The sequence below is a fragment of the Psammomys obesus genome, unplaced genomic scaffold (genome assembly GCF_907164565.1).
Source record: "Psammomys obesus unplaced genomic scaffold, mPsaObe1.curated_primary_1811, whole genome shotgun sequence".
Lineage (NCBI taxonomy): Eukaryota > Metazoa > Chordata > Mammalia > Rodentia > Muridae > Psammomys > Psammomys obesus.
In genome coordinates this window covers 1,687,365-1,708,569 of record NW_026585690.1, presented here as the reverse complement: position 1 = coordinate 1,708,569, position 21,205 = coordinate 1,687,365, and the positions used below count along the sequence as shown (strand labels likewise).

Sequence of the window (21,205 nt, the reverse complement as noted above, 5' to 3'; positions counted from 1 at the left end):
CCTCTTTTTTTTTAAATTTAATTTTATTTCATTAATTACACTTTATTCACTTTGTATTCCCCCAAAAGCCCCTCCCTCCTCCCCTTCCAGTCCCACCTTCCCTCCTCCTTCTTCATGCATGCCCCTCCCCAAGTCCACTGATAAGGGAGGTCCTCCTCTCCTTCCTTCTGATCGTAGTCTATCAGATCACATCAGGAGTGGCTGCATTGTCATCTTCTGTGGCCTAGTAAGGCTGCTCCCCCCTCAGGGGGAGGTGATCAAAGAGCAGGCCAATCAGATTATGTCAGAGGCAGTCCCTCTTCCCATTACTATGGAACCCACTTGGACACTAAACTGCCATGGGCTACATTGGTGCAGGGGTTCTAGGTTATCTCCATGCCTGGTACTTGGTTGGAGTATGAGTCTCTGGGAAGACCCCTGTGTTCAATTTTTTTGGTTCTGTTGCTTTCCTTGTGGGGTTCCTGTCCTCTCCAGATATTACTATTTCCCACTTCTTACATAAGATTCCATGCACTCTGCCCAACAGTTGGCCATAAGTCTCAGCGTCTTCTTTGATAGTCTGAAGGGCAGAACTTTTCAGAGGTCCTCTGTGGCAGGTTCCTAGGTTGTTTCCTGTTTTCTTCTTCTGATGTCCTTCCTCTTTGCCTTTAGGGATGGGGGTTGAGCATTTTAGTTAGGGTTCTCTCTCTTGATTAGTTTCTTTAGATGTACAGATTTTATTAGGTTTATCCTATGTTATATGTCTATATGAGTGAGTATATACCATGTGTGTCTTTCTGCTTCTGAGACAGCCACTCAGGATGATCCTTTCCAGATCCCACCATTTACCTGCAAATTGCATGATTTCCTTATTTTTCATTGCAAAGTAATACTCCATTGTCTGCATCCATTCTTCAGTTGAGGGGCATTTGGGCTGTTTCCAGCTTCTGGCTATTACAAATAAAGCTGCTACAAACATGGTTGAGCAAATGTCCTTTTTGTGTACTTGAGCCTCTTTTGGATATATGCCTAGGAGTGGTATGGCTGGATCTTGAGGAAGCGCTATTCCTAGTTGTCTGAGAAAGCGCCAGATTGCTTTCCAGAGTGGTTGTACCAGTTTACATTCCCACCAGCAGTGGAGAAGGGTTCTCCTTTCTCCACAACCTCTCCAGTATGTGTTGTCACTTGAGTTTTTCATCTTGGCCATTCTGATGGGTATAAGGTGAAATCTCAGTGTTGTTTTGATTTGCATTTCCCTGATGGCTAATGACGTTGAGCATTTCTTTAAGTATTTCTCTGCCATTTGATATTCCTCTACAGAGAGTTCTCTGTTTAGCTCTGTTCCCCATTTTTTAATTGGATTACTTGGTTTGCTGCTTTTCAGCTCCTTAGTTCTTTATATATAGGGGATATTAGCCCTCTGTCAGATAAAGGGTTGGTGAAGATTCTTTCCCAATCTGTAGGCAATCATTTTGTTTTGATGACGGTGTCCTTTGCTTTACAGAAGCTTTTCAGTTTCATGAGGTCCCATTTATTGATTGTTGCTCTTAGAGCCTGTGCTGTTGGTGTTCTGTTCAGAAAGTTATCTCCTGTACCAATGAGTTCTAGGGTCTTCCCCACTTTTTCTTCTAACTGATTTAATGTGTCTGGTTTTATGTTGAGGTCTTTGATACACTTGGACCTTAGTTTTGTGCAGGGTGATATGTATTCATCTATTTTCATTTTTCTACATGTAGACATCCAGTTATACCAGCACCATTTGTTGAAGATGCTATCTTTTTTCCATTGTATGGTTTTGGCATCTTTGTCAAACATCAGGTGTCCTTAAGTGTGTGGGTTTATTTCTGGGTCTTATGTTCGGTTCCATTGATCCACCATTCTGTTTCTATGCCAGTACCATGCAGTTTTTATAACTGTTACTCTATAGTACAGCTTAAGATCAGGGATGGAGATACCTCCAGAAGATCTTTTATTGTAGAAAATTGTTTTAGCAATTCTGGGTTTCTTGTTATTCCATATGAAGTTGAGAATTTTTCTTTCCAGGTCTGTAAAGGATTGTGTTGGTAATTTGATGGGAATTGCATTGAATCTGTAGATTGCTTTTGGTAAGATGGCCATTTTTACTATGTTAATCCTGCCAAGCCATGAGCATGGGAGATCTTTCCATCTTCTGATACCTTCTTCTAATTCTTTCTTCAGAGACTTGAAATATTTTTCACCCAAGTCTTTGACTTGCTTGGTTAGGGTTACACCAAGGTACTTTATGTCATTTGTTCAACCCCCTCTTTTTAAGCCCCTTCTTTATACTCAAATACAATCCAGGGAGAGTACCCACTACGCACTGAGACATATTACAAGGCTCTGGACACACAGTGAAACCAGCCTCTGCTCTCAGAACATACTGTATAATTGGAAAGCAGAAAATTACTTCAAAGCTTTTTATAAGGATGATAAATAGAAGGACATCAGCCATAAGAAAAAAAAAAAAGAGTGGGAGAGAGTGAGAGAGCTAAAATTCATGGAACTCTTACTGCATGCTGGCCACGTTACTTTTTCCTAATTACCTTGAGCTCTGATTTGAACCCAGACAACTCTCCACATCTGCTGTGGTATTTAAGTTAGACTAAGAGATCCATGTAGACGGGTGTGTTCGTGTGGCATTCTATGATCCTGACTTGTTGACAATCGCTTCTTACAACATGCTGGTGCAGTGTCAAAAATTCAGTTTAACTGATGCAGAGAGCCATGTAAAGATATCTCAGTGAAGTGGTTCACTGCACAAGTAAGATGCAGAAAGTACATAGTGCGGGATAGGCATGGTGTCTGTGATGAGGACAACAGATGATATCACATGGAAAGGCTGCCCCATCACAACTAAGAGAGACTTATGAGGAGACTTTAAAGGCACTGTCATGGCCCATTGCCTTTTATTTAGGCAGTTATCTCTCTCAAACCATTTTCCTTAATCTGTAGGATGGTTACCCATTGTGTCAATTCAAATGGGCCATGGTTTGCCCAAATATTTGGTTAGCTATTATTCTGAGTGTGGTTGTGAGACAGCTCTAGATTAGCACAGCACTTGAATCAGTAGGATATTGTCCCCAGTTCACATGGCCTCAGCCAACCCGAATATATTGGAATATTGGATGCCTGAACAGGACAAAAAGCAAGTGAAGGGAGAATTTGCTGTCAGCTTACCCCTGAGCTGGGACATTGAACTGGAACATACAGCACCGATTCTCTTGTTCTCAGGCTTTCAGAATCAGACAATGCTGCTTAGCTCTCCTGGGTCTCTAGTTCACAGATGGAAGATTGAGAGTTGGCTTCTCTTCCCCTATAATTGTGTGAGCAAATTTCTTATATCCGTTTTCTCTCCCGCTCTGTGCCTCTCCATATACATGTAAGTACATGTCTTCTTGATGGCTGTTTCTCTGGAGAACCCTGGCTGGTCCTACCTTGTTCTCATCACTGTCTCTCTGTGTCCCTTCAGCATGTATATGTCCTTGGATAGCACTTCCTGGATGCAAGGGTATGGCTTTGTCTCCTAGTAACATGGCAAATATTCACAGAGAGAAATTAGACAACTCAATATCCTTCTCCTTTGCTCCACTGAATGCTGCTCCAAAATATGTCTAATTGGCAAAATAGGCTAGGATAGGCAAAATAGGGTTGCCTACTGACAGCAGCAAGAAATAGGCTCAGTTTTAGAGGGATGTATGTCATCTCAGGAAGCATGACAGAGAGCTTAGTGAACTACTAGGAAACCACTGTCTTTCAAAGTGCTTGGAGGACTTCTTGATTCCATAATTTTTACTTTAGCGTATACTCAGTGATATTTTTCACATATGGCCTAAGCATCTCCTCTGTGTGTGAAATATCATTATAGTCAGATTTGGAAGAAGTATTAAGTATGGAGAATGAAGAAAAGACACAGTGAAGGTGATAAAATCAATGTCATCTTAGACCCTGTTCATGCTAAGTGTCATAAAGGGTTGAAAAAGCAGTGTCAGGTATAAAGACTGTGTGTGAGCCATGCCCAGTGGAACACATTTGTAATCCCCGCACTCAGGGAAGCAGACATAGGTAGATTTCTGTAAGTTTGAGGCAAGCCTCGTCCACAGAGGGAGTCCAGGAAAGCCAAGGCTACACGGAAAAACCCTATCTCAAAAAAAAGTGGTGTGTGTGTGTGTGTGTGTGTGTGTGTGTGTGTGTGTGCACTTGAACTATCTTAGGTAAATTTCTCAGGTGAGAATTCTCTGAAGCAAAATGTGAAATGCAAAGTATGAAGCCACCTAAAAAATGGTATTGCCAGCACTGAAGCAACCAGTGAAAATGTTCTGGGGTGAGCATGGGCTTTGTGCACTTAAAGGTCTAATAAGGCCAACATGATAGAAACATAATGAACAATAGGGAGACTATTAGAAGACCTCATTAAAAATTATTGAGGGCCAGATCACGTGAGGGTTTATAGAACATAATAGCTTGAGTTTCTTTCCTAGTTTGACATAAAGACTGGGGTATAACTAAGGGGTAGAACATGTGCCTAGAATGTGTGAGTTCCCAAGATTCAATCCCTAGTCTCTCTCCCTCTCTCCCTCTCCCTCTTCCTCTCTCCCTCTCTCTCTCCTGCTCTCTCTCTCCCCCCCCCTCTCTCTCTCTCTCTCTCACACACACACACACACACATGCACGCACCACAAAATGTGGCAAAAATTTGTCAGAAGAGAAAATTATATAAGGACCTAATTTATGTTTGTACAAGATCATTTATCAAACATGTAAGAGGAAACAGTAATGACTACAAGAGAGGAGTTCAAAGTGACCACACAGACCAAGTGTAGTTCAGTCTACAATTAGTGCCATGTTGTAACATAACAGCATGAGAAATGTTTCGAAAGTAGAGCTGTGGGGCTCGCTGATGATCTACATAGTGCGATGGAGGACAAAGAAATTGACTTCCAGAGACGGGATGCACCAAGGATCTAAGAGGCCTGTACGTCAACATCACGAACTGGAAGGGAGGTTTTCTAAACATTTTGAGAGAAGACTTGGCAAATTTGGACTTACAATTATATAATCTTGTTAGAGGACCCCTAAGATTTCAGGTTTTGTAAAACCTGGATCCCCATTAATTCTGTATTTTTCTCCCTGAGAAACCAAATAAAAAGCGTAACATCTACGCTGATGATTGTGTCACACCCAGCTTCTATATCTGTCTGTACTAGATAAATACAGATACATATACTTCTCAAGACCACCTCGTGGGACACAATTATAGAAGAAGCTTTTTTTTTCTGTTGTGGGTTCTTTTTATTGTTGATGATCTCATTCTATTGTGTTTTTTACTCATGAGATTTCTTTTTAAATCCCTTTAAATGATATGAAATGTGTTGATTCCTTGGAGATGCCATGCAGCATCAATTCAAAGACAGAATGTATGGTCCTTGCTTACAGAAGAGACTTCCCCCAATGCCTGGCCAGGTCCTGATTCCAGGCAGGGTTGAAGGTGAATGATGGGATGATGGCTGGCTTCCACTCTTTTCCTCATTTGTATTCTTTTGTAGTCAGTTTCTATTTCTGAAGACTTGTATACAGGAGCTGAGAGGAAGAAAATTGATTGCTCCTTTCATAACCTGGCTTTCCAGAGCCTGACAATTTTTCAAACTGGTTTTCCTTCTGTTTGGGCATATTAACTGATTGCTCAGAAACCTTCCATCATAAAGGTGATTACCCTGAAGTAACCTTAAATTAGGAAGGGTACATGTCTTGATTCTACCCCGTCATCAAGAGCCACAGAAGTTGGCTGTATCTCCAATGTCTCCTCTTCAAGGAAGCTCCTGTGGCCATCCAGGGGACCTTCTGGATGTAATCCACCCTTCCTGCTGTGCACAGTGGACATCGGAAGAAGGAGAACAACAGGCATACTTGTGCAGCATGTGGGCGAAGGCAGTGCCCTTCCACTGATCCATCAGCTACACTTCTCTCTGCTTTATCTAAAGATAGGACACAAGCAGTCACTGTGAGTCTAAATTACTAGCAACTCATAATGACCCCAGCAAACTCTCAACAATCCCCTGTGAGCCCGCTCCTTTGGCTTCTCAAAGCACGATAGCAAAATATATAGTAGACAGCTTTTAAGCAATACATTTATTGGCCACAGTTTTGGAGTCTATGAAGTCCACAGCAAATTCTGTGTGTGTTGAGGGCCTGCATTCTTATCACACTCCTGTCTCACATGGAGGCCTTCTTTAAAAGGATATCAGTTCTACCTACTGTAAGGGTAGAACTTAACCCCCATCACTTAACTACACCCAAAGCTCCATCTCCTAATAACCATCACCGTGGGGGTTACAACTTTAACATATAAATTTGTAGGTCACATTGAATTTGTTACAGCACTTCTCTTTTCATTTAGATAAAGAGAAAAGCTCCTCCCTTTTCCCTTTGAAGGCTTGCAGTGTTCCCCACACATAATGGGGGAAATGCCCTCTTCGCCCTAAAGCTCCTTTCTCTCCGACTATAAGTCAGATAGTTCTTGGGCACTTATAATTTTCAAATTCAAGCCAATGTTTTCTATTACAAATTAGTCATTGGAGCCAGACTCGGTAGCGCACACCTGTAATCTCAGCAGTCAGGGAGGCAGAGGCAGATGGATCTCTGTGAGTTTGAGGTCAGCCTACTATACAAAGAGAATCCAGGACATCCAAGGCTACACAGAGAAACTCTGTCTTAAAACAACAACAACAACAACAACAACAACAAAAAAAACAATTAACCATCAGATGCTTTTTCTTCAAAATCCTAGACCAGAGTCTCATTCTAACAGAAGCTTCTTCCTGCGGAGATGGAAACTAATATAGAGACCCATAACTGGACAATGTGAAGAAAATGGAAGACCTTGGAACACTCAGTCCTAAATGGTATGTCTTGTTCAACTCTCTTCCCTCAGGACAGCAATGCAGAAGATGAAACAGACAGACTCAGGGCTGATATTGATTTTTTAAAATCAAATCATTCATCCTATCTTACTTATACTCAGTGCCTTTTGATATTCATGATATTAATAAATTTCTGAAACTGGCAATTCTTCAAATTCAAAGTCAGATGAGATTATGCCTGTAAGAATGAATAGAAACACCCCTCTATTTTGTTTTTTAGTTGTTCAGTGAAAACACACTGAGAAACAAGTGTCTTTTTTGATCACCTGATCACCTGAGTTACTTCATTTCTCACTAATTACATCAGAAGTTGGGAGAATGGGTAAAAGAGAATGCATGTTATTGAGTCCTTGCAAATAATAAGCTGTCTAACACAGAAGTTGGTCAAGCCCAGAGACGCTTTCCAGGGCACCATATCAGATAAAACAGAACATTTTCAGTAGAGCCCTTATGTCTTCAGCCTGTGTCTGTTTATTTTCAAAGATCATTTGTGAGCTGAGCCAACCTTGGAAAATAAACTTTGGTCTAAAGAAGGCTATAGTGACCCTGTAACACGAAAAAGAAAAAAGATGGCAAAACTTCATCAAACGTGGTCCTAGAAGAATACACATGGCTTCTGTGTTTCTTTCTATCCTTGTAAAAAAAAAAAAAAAAAAAGATCAGGAGGAATGTCAGAAAGACCACTGGGGACACAGTAAAAAGTATATAACAGTGGGTTAGTTGTGGTGACAAAGGTGGGAATTAATTCCGTTAGCTATCCTGAAGTGTCTGTTTGTCTGCAATACTAAACAGAGGGACTCACATGGTGGAAGAATGAAGAGAAGCACTCCTCCACAGCTGTAGCCTTACAGGCACCAATGTGTAAGGACGCTCAGGAAATGATTTTCAGAATGTAGATTCTAGAGAAGGATAGAGTGGTTAGTGAAATGGAGCTTTTGTTACTGTGGTTTGTTTATGTTCTTATTTTAGTCAATTGCATTTACATTTGGAATTCATATTTGATTTAGACAAGGAACTATGGAGAGTCTGTGATTCAAAAAGTATGTTTATTTGCATGTTATGACATATATATGTGTGTATATATGTACATATTTTATTTCAATATGGTTATGGTAGATATTTGATTCATAAATGAAAGTGCTTTTCAAAAATGAGAATGCATGTTATCAATTATCTTTGAGTTAGTAACTCTCAAACTTCATTGTGCATGGGATCTTCCTGGGCAATGCACTTTAAAATGCATAGCTCTGACCTCAGAGCTTCTGCCTCCGTTGACATTAGATGGAGACCAATGATCATGCTAAGTACATAGTAGTGTAGATTCACTTGCCTGGTCCTCAAACCACACTGCCACAACCCACAAGGCTGGGCCAGGAACCCTGGCTAGGATCTGTGAGAGAATGAAAAAAGACACATGTACAGTAAACCTTAGATCTAACACTGCTGCAGCAACCTGGAACACGTTCGTTAGGTGCAGAACAAGAGAAGGCTGCTAGCTCATCTTAGTGTCTGTAGATGAGCAGCCGCAGGCTCTAAACAGCCTGGAGAAGGAATGTTGGTGCTAGTTTTTAACTGTTTTATTTATATTTCTTAACGACCCTTTCTCCCTTCTCCATCCCAATCCCTTCCAACACCAGGTAGGAGAGAAAGAAGGTTAGCAGAGAGAAGGGGCAAAGTTTTCCTTAGCTACTTCCTACTGCTTAGGGTCTTTGGGGTCCTTGTGGCAATTCCAATCCTTGTTTCACAAAATCTCCTGACTTCTTCTCTTCAAACTGCATCAACAGCAACCAGGAGCAGCAGGGAGAAGCACCAGCAGCCTTCTTCTCTCTTGGAGCTCCTCAACATGCTTTGGGCTCTGGCATATATTTCATCTCCAGAGTCCTCAGATTTAAACTATCTGCAGCTGGCAAAGAGCCCCTCTCAGAGTTCACATGAGGCAAATAGTTTTGCTGCTGTGGACAATCTGAATAGGTCCCATATCATACACCTGCGATTAAAACAAAACCATGCTTACATCCACAACAAAGGAAGCTACAGCTACTAGTCTTTTCATACATTGAATACACACAATAGTTCCTAAACACTCATACTCAGGCTCCAGAGGAAAATTTTGCTGTTCTGTTTGAGCCTGATCCATATGGGGTTTTTTTGTTTGTTTGTTCTTTTGGGTTTTTTCCCTTTTTTTTTTTTTTTTTTTTTTTTTTTTGCCAATATCCCATAGGTAATTGCTCTTGGAGTCCTCAACAGGCTGTGCTCAAGTCAAAATACGCATTCACTGCGGAGTTCAGCTTCACTCACTTGGGCTTCCTCTGTCCCCTACACAACACCGAGAAAAAAAGGCTTCCCACCCTTTTCCTCGGCAGAAAGTATAAAAATAAGCTTAGTTTTTACAGAAAAATCATCTTGACACATTTGCCCTGGTATAGGAGTGACCTGGGTGTTATTTTCCCTCGGTGGAGTCACAGTCATGAGGATGACAACGTCATGACCCCACCCTACATCCCCCTCCCACCCCCGCCGCCCAGCCCCAGGATCTTGTTGTTTTTATGCTCTACTGAAAACCTTTTCTCATCTCAGCAAACTCATCTACCTTTCATCCTGTTTCAGAATCAGACTTCTGCTTCTGGAACTATAGATAGTGAGGAGACGTGTATAGATTTTGTTTTATCTCCAATGTCATAGTTCCTACTGAAGCATCCGGAAGATCCAGGCCATTGTCCAGACCTTCTTGTTACCTTCTTATTAACAAAAGTCATTTTTAAAATATCAGACTCCCCAAACCATAATTAATATAGTCAATTGAGAGGGATTGGACTCTTCGGGAAGTCTAGCCTGAAATAAGGCAGAGAACAAAGGCAAGAGTCTGGGGACACAGTTTCACAAGGCAGTTATACTCTCTTGAATCAGAATATGCTTTGGCTGGAGGGAAAAGGCAAAGTTCTGATGTATTTGTTAAAGTAAATTGGATCACACTAGCCCTTTGGGTTAAAGAAATTCTGACTGCAGATGTCTACAACTTTCAATGTGAGATTCCCATGACTACAGATGTGGGGGCAGCTGGTACAGCCATCTTTGTGGTCACCTAGTGTTAAGCTGCTTAACACTTGTCGGTCACCACGACAAAATACCTTCGATAATTTAAACAGAAGAAAGGTTGGTATTGGCTCCTGGTTTCACAAATTCCAATCAATACGTGCTTGCCTCCCTCACTTTGCTTCTGTGGAAGCATATCTTGGTGAGATCACATAGCAAAGGGAACTACTCATTTCATGGAAGAAAGGAAGAAGAGGGCAAGACAAAGACACCAGGAACCCAGCATCCTCTTTGGGGACACACTCCCAATGACCTACCTTCCATTCATACAGACGTATCTGTTCAAGGTTCTACCGCAGCTGGGGACTAAGCCTTCAACGTGTGGACCCTCAGGGGTAATCAATATTCAAACTATACCGCTATCACAGCAACAAACACAGAGCACTGAACACATCTTATGTGAAAGCTGCAGTACGTCACAGCGTGTCCCCCAGAATGTCCCTTTGTCCACATATCTGCACTTGCAAATACTCATTGCAATGAGTCATTGGTCTAGGGCCCGCTCTCCCAAGTGCTGCAGCTGGTAAGGCACAGGGATAGCTCTCCTCTGCACCCATATCACCCCACTGCAAATGAATGGGTGGGGCCAGCTCTTCCGTACTAAGGCCCTAGAACCTTAGCTCCACCCCTTCTTTCTGCCCTGCCCAGGTGTAGGCCTTTCATTTAGCCAATCAGGAAATAATTTCTTAGGCAAGGTTACAAACTTCATTTGGGGGTACATGAGTGTCAGCAGGCAGACCTCGGGAAAAGCATAGTTAACCATCAAACGCAAAGCACCAAACCATGCTGTTCTATACGGCTGGACATGCAGGAGTGGATTCCTGAAAGCTGGAAAGTGCTAATAAAAAATGAGAGGATGCTGGGCATGGTGACACACTAATCTCAGCACTGGGAGGCAGAGGCATGTGGATCTCTGTGGGTTCAAGGACAACATAGTCTGCATATCAAGTTCCATAAAACATAAGAAAGGAGAAGAATCTACTAGGAAGATGGCTCTGTCACTAACCTGCTTGCTGTGCAAACATGAGAACCTAGGTTCAATTCCCCAGTACCCACCTAAAAAGCCAGATGTGGCAGCACACACCTGTTACCCTAACACTGGGGAGGCAGAGACAGAAGGATCCCTGAAAACTTCTACACACTCCATCTAAGCAAATTACAGAGCTCTAGAGGTAGTGAGAAGCCCTGTCTCAATAAGCTAAGAAAGAAGAGTCAAGGAATACACCCACTATCAACAAACACACTCTATTACATATACATGTACACACATACACACACACGAGAGAGAGAGAGAGAGAGAGAGAGAGAGAGAGAGAGAGAGAATAGGAATTAGGAAAAGGAAGAATTCACACATTTGGAGCAAACTTCAGGATTTGAGATTGAAGTTCCTGGAGATGAAAAGAGGTTCTGAACACACCGTTCCCAACAACAGCTAGCTTCAGAGTGAAAATAGAAGCTCATACATCACGTAAAGAAGTCTAAAAATAGAACTAGCCAGGCATGTGGGGTGACGTCACTTACAGAAGCCTATTCTAGTGAGAACACAATCACTACTTTCACTAAGTTCTTTAAACAAATGTGTTTCACCTTGATGTTGATGAGTAGGATATTTAGTGAATAGAATGTTTGTGGGAAGCCGGCCTCCAGTCTGAGAGTGAATGGGTCAACTGCTATTGAATGAGGACTGTCTGCTGGTTGATACATACTTGACTTGTGAAATAAAGACAGCCGACTCATAAGTTACTTTTATCCTTTTTTTCAAAACCGTTTTTTCTTGTTTGCCTTCATGTTAACCAAAGCACTGTGTTGCTATAATCGTGATTACTCATATAATTGGGCTCTGTTGATACTGACCATCCAGTAGTTTACAAAGTTGAGACTGATGGCATTCCCAGCAGAATCTGTGGGTCTTTGCTTGACTCTTACTGATCGGACTTTGGTCACATTTACCCTGCACCTATCTCTGTGGAGGGGAATAGAGTTCTCTGATTGGTCAGTTCAGTCACATGTCACAGGCATGGAGTTGAGGAAATTTCCAGCATTAGCTCTCCCCTCTCCAGGATTTCCTCACCTCATCCGTGTATCACATGGATTCAAGAGGTAGAAAAGTGCAGCTGGAGAGTAAGGCATGTGAATGGTTTGAATACAGGCCAAATAGTGAAACAAAGCTAGAACTGTCATTTCTCCTGGTTTATCCTCAGAGTGCTGTAATGTGCTAAGCACGCCTCTGGGGGAAAACTATCAATAGTATCACTTAGCTGTCAACACCATGTACAGAACTAACAGGGCAGGAAGAATGAGCCTACTGGTACAATCGTAGCAAGCTTTTACGGGGGTAACTAACCACTTTCTAATTGAATTTGATACCCACTCTACAAGAGGGAATTAATATCCCCTGCTATAGACCTGGTCAAAAGCCCCATGGCTCGAGAGGTAATAGACCCTCATGGGGAAGATCCTACGGTTGCTTCCTTGAGTGGACATGATGTTCCTGTCAAATTTCCTTCTAAATAACCATGTTTGTGCCCATTGATAGTCCCTCTGGCAGCTCTGGTCAAAGAGTTCTTTTCACACTGGTCATCAATGACTGCAGAGGCTTATAGCTAGTTAAAGTGCTGAAAGTAAATGGCTAGTCATATTTGGGATGTTTGTATCAACTCCTCCGAGGCTCAGGGACCATCTTGAAAGAAGGGGCTGAGAGAACGAAAGAGCCACAGGAAAAGGAAGAAAGGTATGGAACCCTGGATTTCAGACATTTCAACATGGCTGTTGCATTCTTGAGCTTGTAGCAGCTATGACTATCGGCACAAAAGTTCCACAAGTTGAACACATCACCACCCTGTGATGGACAGGTGCTCACTGCTCCCTGGGGATTTATAGTTAATGTCTGATGGAGTTACAGAGACACTTCTTAGTGGTGTAAGATACCCATGTTCCTGAAGACAACCTAAAGGAACTAATGTCAACATAGGAGGACAAGGAAGATGAAGGAGGCTCCTTGTGAAGAGGCAGGAGATTAGAGGTAATAGGAAGGGGACAAAAGAGGGTAAGAGGCTAATGAATGTCACCCATAAACACATACATATATGTATGTGTGTATACATACATATACATATATAAAAATGTCATAAACATATTAACTAATATGTTAACAAAAACACTTGAAGAAGAACAATAGGGTAGGTGACTTTCATCTGGAATTCCAGCTCTTATCAGAAGGAAGCAGAAGGATGAGGAGTTCAAGGCCATTCTTGGCTACATCAAATTATCTGGGCTCATGAAAGTACATTTAAAAAAAAAGTTACAATTAAAAACACAAAACATTGCTATTGCTCTCCTTTTTTCCCATCTAATCTATATTTAGTTGAAACAAAAAAAAAAAGAGAAAAGCTCTGGAATGAGATATCTATGACTTTTTTTTTTATAAATAATACTTTTTTAGTAATGTTTTGAAGTGGAACATATGTATTTATTATACATCTTGCTTTCATATGAAACTAAAAATACTTAGAGATGTTAGCATATATATAGCAAAAATATGTGAGGATAAGAAAAAGCACTTTTAAAAACCTTGCCAAATTCTGTGCGCAGCTATCTATGAGAAGACAGAGTGTGGATTACAGCACAACGGTCCTCCAGGAGCCATGAAAACTCACCGTCTATGTTTCATGTCTCAAGATGCGGCCAGGGACACAAAGTGTTCATTCTGCTATTATTTTCTTTTGCGTGTGTTGCAAATGTTATCTTGTGTATTTAGCTTCTAATTAAAAGATATCTGAAAGCACCAACATGGTTTAATGTGAGAATTTTCCAACCAGGAGTTACAGACTTTAAAAGGAATGTGGTTTGACTAGAATACTTCATTATTCATAGGAGCGTATTGAGAGGCACAGTGTGTTGCCTTTTCTTCACTTTTTCATTCTATTTTATTGTTAAGGCCACCCTGATTTGATTAGTAAGGTGGAACTGAGTTAGACACAAGGTCATCCTCCCCTCCTGTCAATCAGCCTTATCATCATCGATTGCTGTAGGACTGTTAATGAACTTTCATGACAGGGCCACAGTAAGTCACGCAGCCTCCAGAGCTGTGGAGCTATGCAGTAGCTTTGGATTAAATGGAAGAAACAACAAAAAAACAAAAACCTCAGAGTACATGCAAAGACACACTCTAGGATATGCGGGAGTCCACAGTGGATGAAATGACATGTGCTAGATTTATGGATTGAATGTTCATGCTGTAAAACTTGATATTGAACCCTGGCACCAGTGAGATGGGACTAGGAGATTCATCTTTTGAAGATAATTAGGATCAGATGAGGACACAAGCATGAGACCCTTATGATGAGGTTAGGTTTGTTTGATTATTGGTTGGTTGGTTTTTACAAGAACAGAAACCAGAGTCTGTAAGCCAAAAAGATGGCCATGGTCAAGAGGTGATCCCATGTTGGACCTTAATCTTGGAAGTTCCAGCTTCCAGAACTCAAAGAAAATAACTATCTGTTGTTTAGACTATTCCAGCTGTGGTATATGCTTATAACAGTCTAAGCTACTAATACAATGATTAATGATTAATTGAATGCTAATTATATTAATACAGTGACTAATTCTATATAAATGTGACTAATGATGGTGAATAATTAACATTACAGCAAAAGACCTTAGAGCCTTAGACATCTATAAATCTCTTTCTTAACCTAGAACCCCTGCACAGATGTAGCCCATGGCAGTTCAGTTTCCAAGTGGGTTACATAGTAATGGGAAGAGGGATTGCCTCTGACATAATCTGATTGGCCTGCTCTTTGATCACCTCCCCCTGAGGGGGAAGCAGCCTTACCAGGCCACAGAAGATGACAATGCAGCCACTTCTGATGAGAACTGATAGTCTAAGATCAGAAAGAAGGAGAGGAAGACCTCCCCTATCAGTGGACTTGGGGAGGGGCATGCATGCAGAAAGGGGAGGAAGGGTGGGATTGAGAGGGGAGGAAAGAGGGGCTTATGGGGGATACAAAATGAATAAAGTATAATTAATAATAATAAAATATTAAAAAATAATAAATAAATATTAAGTTCTTAAAAAATGACGCTGACTTATTAATACATCTGAGGTAGAAGATCCATTTTATATAGAGTATTAGAGGAGGTTTTGGGCACAGTGTGACAGCATGGAACAAGACAATTTTGCAAACCCTGCCCTTCTCCACACATGGTTTTCCAGTTAAGTTTATTTCAGTTTTTTTTTTTTTTCTGCCCTGAGTGCTTTCACCTGTAGAAGTCAAATAATGATTATTTCTTGGCTAGCTGATGGAAGGGCTGGTGGCTATCTAAGTAGCGCAGCTAGCACAGTGCCGGGCACCAAGCCACTATGAAAGACATCAGCACACAGTCCATCTCACATCCCATTGTCTACAAGTCTTCAGTATAAAATAATTGCTCAAAATATGTATGCAGAATTCATAAACCAATAAATGAGTAAATGCAGGGGCTTCGGGAATCTCTGGAGAATTGTCTGCTAGAATAAGTTTGTCACTGTCCTTTAGCCAAGATCACCCAAACCGCATTGAAGCTGAGCAAGTTTGGCTTATTATCCCCAGAGCCAAGACAAATGGTCTCTATGACATACTACAATGGAACCAGGTGGGAGCCAGTCTCAATGGGAGTGCTATAGAGGACTTCCTGGATTTGAGTTCATATGGGGAGAGTTTGAAAGAGGATCTGTGGAAGCAGGGATAAACGTCTGGATCAGATATTCTCGGGAAGCGAGGATAAATCTCCGATTATCTTAATGAATCTTAAGCACACAGAGGGAAGACCACACTCAAGCCATGACTGTAATTGCAACAGCAGCAGCAACACTGGCATCAGACAGAAGAGGTGAAAATAAATTCTAGCAGGTGTAGAAAAGCTGTTTTGTCCATACGGAAGTGCCAGTGTGGTATGGGGCAAACACCAAGACAGACTGAGAAGGCAAGGGCTTTATTGGAAGGCTGTGGAAAGGACTGCAAGTCCATGAAAGAAGAAGAGGAGGGAGCCATGAAAGCCTTTAAGCCCAGACCCTGAGGAGGAGGAGGAAGGTAGAGGAGCAGAATGGATACGGGAGAGCCTCACACAGTGTGGTGAAGAGCTGACATGACTAACCCAGAGGGTCATTTGGAACCTCTGGGCAAACGTGGCTACCCCAGACGCAACGCATTCTGCCTACTAGAACGACATTGGCATCGATGTGAATGATTTGGTGACTCTCGGGGCTTCTGTAGCTAGAGGCCTCCAGCAAAGCACACTCCTTCCTGAAAGGAAATCCAAGTAGCTCATGCCATGTGTGTCCGTTTGAATGAGAAATGTCCCAACAAAGTGAGAAATGTCCCAACTGTCTTGAGTATTTGAACTCTTGGTTCCCAGCGGGTGGCGCTGTTAGTGGAGAATTAGGTGGTGCGGTCATGCTGCAGAAATACATTACCAGGAGCAAGCTTTGAGATTAAGAGCTTCAGGTCACTCCCGGGTCACTCTCTGGGCTTCCTGCTCGGCAGTGAAGAATGGGAGCCCTCGGCCTCCTGCTCCGGCTGCCCAGGCTTCTGCATGACATCACTGCAATTCTAACCTCCTGGAGCCATAAGCCACAATAAACTCCCTTCCCTAAGTTGCCTTGGTCATGGTGTTTCATCAGAGTGACAGAAAAGTAACTGATAGACTGATGATACACTGTGGCTGTATCAGGACCGGTGTTCGCTTAGAAATGCATCTTCCCGCATAATTAGCCCTTTGTTCACGCCCGTCAAGTAGTACTTAGATGATTCTAGGGGTAGGGTTAAACTCCTCCGTTGCTGAGATAAAATATCTGAAGCTGCATGTGTTATAATAATAATTTTTTAAAATAAGGGTATATGTAGCTCACAGCTCAAAAGTCCAAGATTGGGTGGCCTCATCCGCTCAGTCCCTGGTGAGGACCTGGTCTGCAGCATACAGCGGCGGAGAACAAACGGGCCACACAGAAAACTAGGGGATGCGGGATGCCATCGCTTTCTAACAACCCACTCTAGTGAGAATTAACTTCCTTGGAGACCACGTCTTAACCCTTCCGTAGCGCAGAGGAAGCTTCTAACAGCGACCCTCGTGGACACTCTCAGATCCTATCAAAACCGCAGAAAGGAAACACTCCGACACCAGAGAAGAACTGTTTAAGAAAGCTGACTCAAAGTACAGTCGGGGAAAGGCTTACCTACTGAAGTGAACAGATAGACCGGAGCAGCAGTGTATCTCCTAGCTGGCTTTCTGAGTGTATAAATAGGAGAACCAGCCTACTAACAAGAGCTCAACTGTTTGCAGTCTAAATAACGGTGGCACTAAGAGCAGTCCAATCTTGCTATTTACTCTTTTTTGAAAGCATCGGCCTGCAAAAGACCCACCTCCTCTGTGTAACCAAATAGAAACTCTCTCTATTCCTAAAATACGCAATGCCCAGTACCTGTTTGGGGGCACAGTTAATCATTTCTCAGCTTAATAACCCATGAGATCTCTCTAGAAACCATCTGCTCAGTATCACTCAAACGTAGCACTTATACTCTGCCAGGCATTTTTTTTAATGGCTTTGGAGTTTCAGCTCATTAATGTTAATTCAAGTGAAACAGATCATAGACACATAATGAGATCTTGAAGGCTTCTCTTTAGCTGAAATTTCCTGCCTCACAAAAACTTCATATTTTTTTTCAAATTAGGATAAAATTATGTACTCTTAAGTGGTATGGTGATGTATGGCTGTTTTTGTTAGTTTTTGACCAACTTGACATAAATGAGGGTCATCTGGGAAAATAGGGACCTCATTTGAGAAAATGCCTCCATCATACTACCCTGTAGGCAAATCTGGAGTCATTTTCTTGATTAATGATTGAAGTAGGAGGACCCAGCCTACTTTGGGCAGAGCTACAGCTGGGCTGGTGGTTCTAGGCTGTACAAAATAGCAGGCTGAACAAGCCAGTAGGCAGCACTCTTCCTTGCCTTCTGCTTCAGTTCCTGCCTCAAGGTTTCTGCCTTGAGTACCTGCCCTGACTTCTCCCAGTGATGAGTTATACCTGGAAATAGGAGATGAAATAAACTCTTTTCCTCCCCAAGCTGCTTTTGGTCATGGTGTTTTGTCATAACAATAGAAACTCGATTAAGACAATTGCCTATCTGAGTATCTGACTCCATTTCAGGATAACGGTCACAGGTCCTAAATATTTTTAAAGCAAAAATTTATAAGATATACTCTAAGAAGATGGGAAAATATTAGACTTTTATAAACTAAATGATTCACTGTACACTCTTTAGATCTGGCTTCTTTTTAATTCAATTGAAACAAATAATAGGCATTACCATAAAATATTCTATATAAATATATTAAAATTTTTAAATACCAAAGTTGCTAAAATTTCATAGCTTGCACAAACTTGATATTTTTTTAGATTAGGATAAAATTCTGTACTCTTAAGAAAAACAATGTTGTAATGTTCTACTATTAGACTTTTGTCAGCTTGACACAAGCTAGAGGTATCTGGGAAGAAGGACCTCAGCTGAAAAGATACTTTCTATTAAACAACTTGTGAACATAGCTTTTCCCTACATTTTATTTCTTCAAAGCTTTTAAAAAGATATTTAAATTATTAACATATGCTATTATATCATATACCATCATGTTACAGAGAAATGCAAAATGTAAATAAGACATATGCAGAAAATACATCATAAATTGTATTACCTTTGTTATTTGTAAACTACATATAGGTGATGCATCTGGGTTGTAGCAAATAAAATGTGTCGGGCTATGTATCACTTATTATTTGCCCTGTAATTATTACTATGCTATTATTTAACCCACTATCACAAATACTAAGACACAGACACCTGTTAGATTTTATAATTGCCTATTTCTACCTAAAGTATCCCAATAACTTCATCATCCACCTCCCAGCCCCCATCCAATGCCATCCACCTTAATCATCCTTATTTGGGCTGCATTCCATCCGTAATCTCACAAAAACTTGCTTTTATTTGGTGTTTTGTTTTGTTTTGTTTTGTTTTGTTTTGTTTTGTCTTTTTCCATCTTCGCCATCCTTGGAGTCTTTACTCCCAGCCCATGAGGATTTTTTCCCACACTAACCCATCCTGGCATCCTTCTTCTTCCTCTCTTCCATCCCACCTGTTTGTTTCCCATTATTCTTCTGTTTCCAAAGCCCAGGAACCTTAACCACGCCTACCTCATTCTGCCCTGCCCAGGTTTTATTTTACTTATATCAACCAATTAGGTATAATGTCTTAGGCAGGATTACACAACAAGGACAGGTTTATCCAGGCAGTAGCCGGATCTTGAGGGCTAGTAACTGGCCTCAAGATACAAGCATCAGACCAACCCCTAACACATCTGTGGCTTAGAGAACATGGAAATGCTGATTATAACTCAGGGTACAAGTTATGGAGTCTTGCAGACAAGGAATTAAACTCCAGATACCTTATGCTTTTGCTGTATTGCTATGAAAAGCTGAGTCAATCGTCTAACTTTCTGTGTGTGTTTCCCGGTCTGTCTAGCAGAAAAAAACACCTTTGTATGAGTGAGATGCTAAGCAGAATGCCTGATCTATGATAGCTACTTTTTCTACATCTCTTTTTTTTCTCCCTTCTTGGCTTTTCTCCTAAGGATCTATCCTACACAAAGGCTTTTTCTCCCGCAGCATAGCTCAAAAGGTTGCCTCATCTTCAACATGCCACTCTTACCTACAGAAAATCTTCACTTGGTATCAGAGGAAGCTGTAGGTAGATGCCTCCTCTTTCACATCTTCCTCGGTCATTCACTAAAATATAAGGCCCCAAAATCAGCTTTCCATGATACTAGTGAGGCATGTATTTCTGTACATGGGTACAAAAGTTCCTTTCTTCTACACCTCGGAGTCCGCATAAGCTCTAAATTTATCTGTTGGAAGGACCCTAGTGTTTGAGGTTGCAGTCCTCTCAGTGTGGGTGGCCATTTTGAGTTCATTGTTGAGGTGCAGGACTCCCTCTTCCCAGCAGGGCCTCCTGCCCTCTGCCCGACTCCATCTGAAGAGTGTCTCTAGACACAGATGTCCCTAACCACATTTGATAACCGCCTGTGACATGGCTACCTGCTGTCCCTCCCCTCCCTGGGCCTATAGGATAATTAGGTACTATGTTTCCATCCATATGATAGGAGCGTGCTGTTTAATGCAAATCAAGCACCCTTGAAGTGCCTAGCTCCAACCAATCATGTACACCTATTCTTGGAGCCCCCCACCCACTCCCCACTGGGAATATAGCCTTTGTCTTCTGGAATTAAAGTTGCACAAGCTCCATGAAGTGGTTCCTAGAGTGTTTGATTTCCGTACATGCTCACCAGCCTTTCCAGTCTTGCTCCTTGTCGAGTGCTCCTCCTAGAGGAGCTGGTGGGCTGGTGGGTGACAGCTCCCCAGGCAGGAGGAGAACTACACTTACCCAAGCCTGTTCTTACAATACATATTTCATGTGTGTTTAAGTAGTTCTCCAGCTCTCTGCTGTCCATGGCTACGATTCCAGTGCGTCTACTTCAAACTGCAGTGGTGTACCACACTGTTCGGTGTCCTCACTCCTCCACTCTACTGCAAGCTCATGAAAACAAAGTATCTAATTTAGGGTAAGCCTTAGGGTATGTAGAGGACCTGACCTCTACAGAGCATGTGTTCAAGAGGTGCGTGTTGACTGACTGACTAAAGGAATAAATAAATAAAGTGTTTTCATTATTCATAATTGAACATTGAGATCTGGGGAACAACGATTATCAATCACATAAGGCATTTTCTTCCGTTACAGACTTTGTAAATTGATAAGCATCATTTCTTCATGTTTACTTCACTGACAGATCTGTTGAATTATTTAGAATATTTTTTAAAAAAATTTAAATTTCTTTGAAAATCGATCTAATGTTTTAATTAGTTAATTAATTTTGCATGCATGTGTGGACATGCTATAGTGCACATGAGGGCAACTCTCAAACAGAGTCAGTTCTTTCCTGCCACCTTATGGAATCTTGGACTCAAACTCATGCCATCCAGCCTTTGTGCAATGTCTCTGCCCACTAAGCCACCTCACTGGCCCGTGCTGAAAGATTTTTCAATGATTAAATTGCACAAGAAGACGCTACATATCACTGTTTCTTCTCTTCCCATACCATTCTTTTTC

General features: G+C 41.6%; 1 long non-coding RNA gene across 1 annotated transcript; it reads right to left on the bottom strand.

Moving 5' to 3' along the window:
* Nucleotides 1-5,855: 5,855 nt before the first annotated feature.
* Nucleotides 5,856-17,252, bottom strand: LOC129668500 (uncharacterized). Its single transcript, XR_008718930.1, has 3 exons — nt 17,223-17,252; nt 7,719-7,815; nt 5,856-5,971 (listed from the first exon to the last, which is right to left on the bottom strand). It is a non-coding gene; the product is annotated as an uncharacterized LOC129668500 (long non-coding RNA).
* Nucleotides 17,253-21,205: the final 3,953 nt, after the last annotated feature.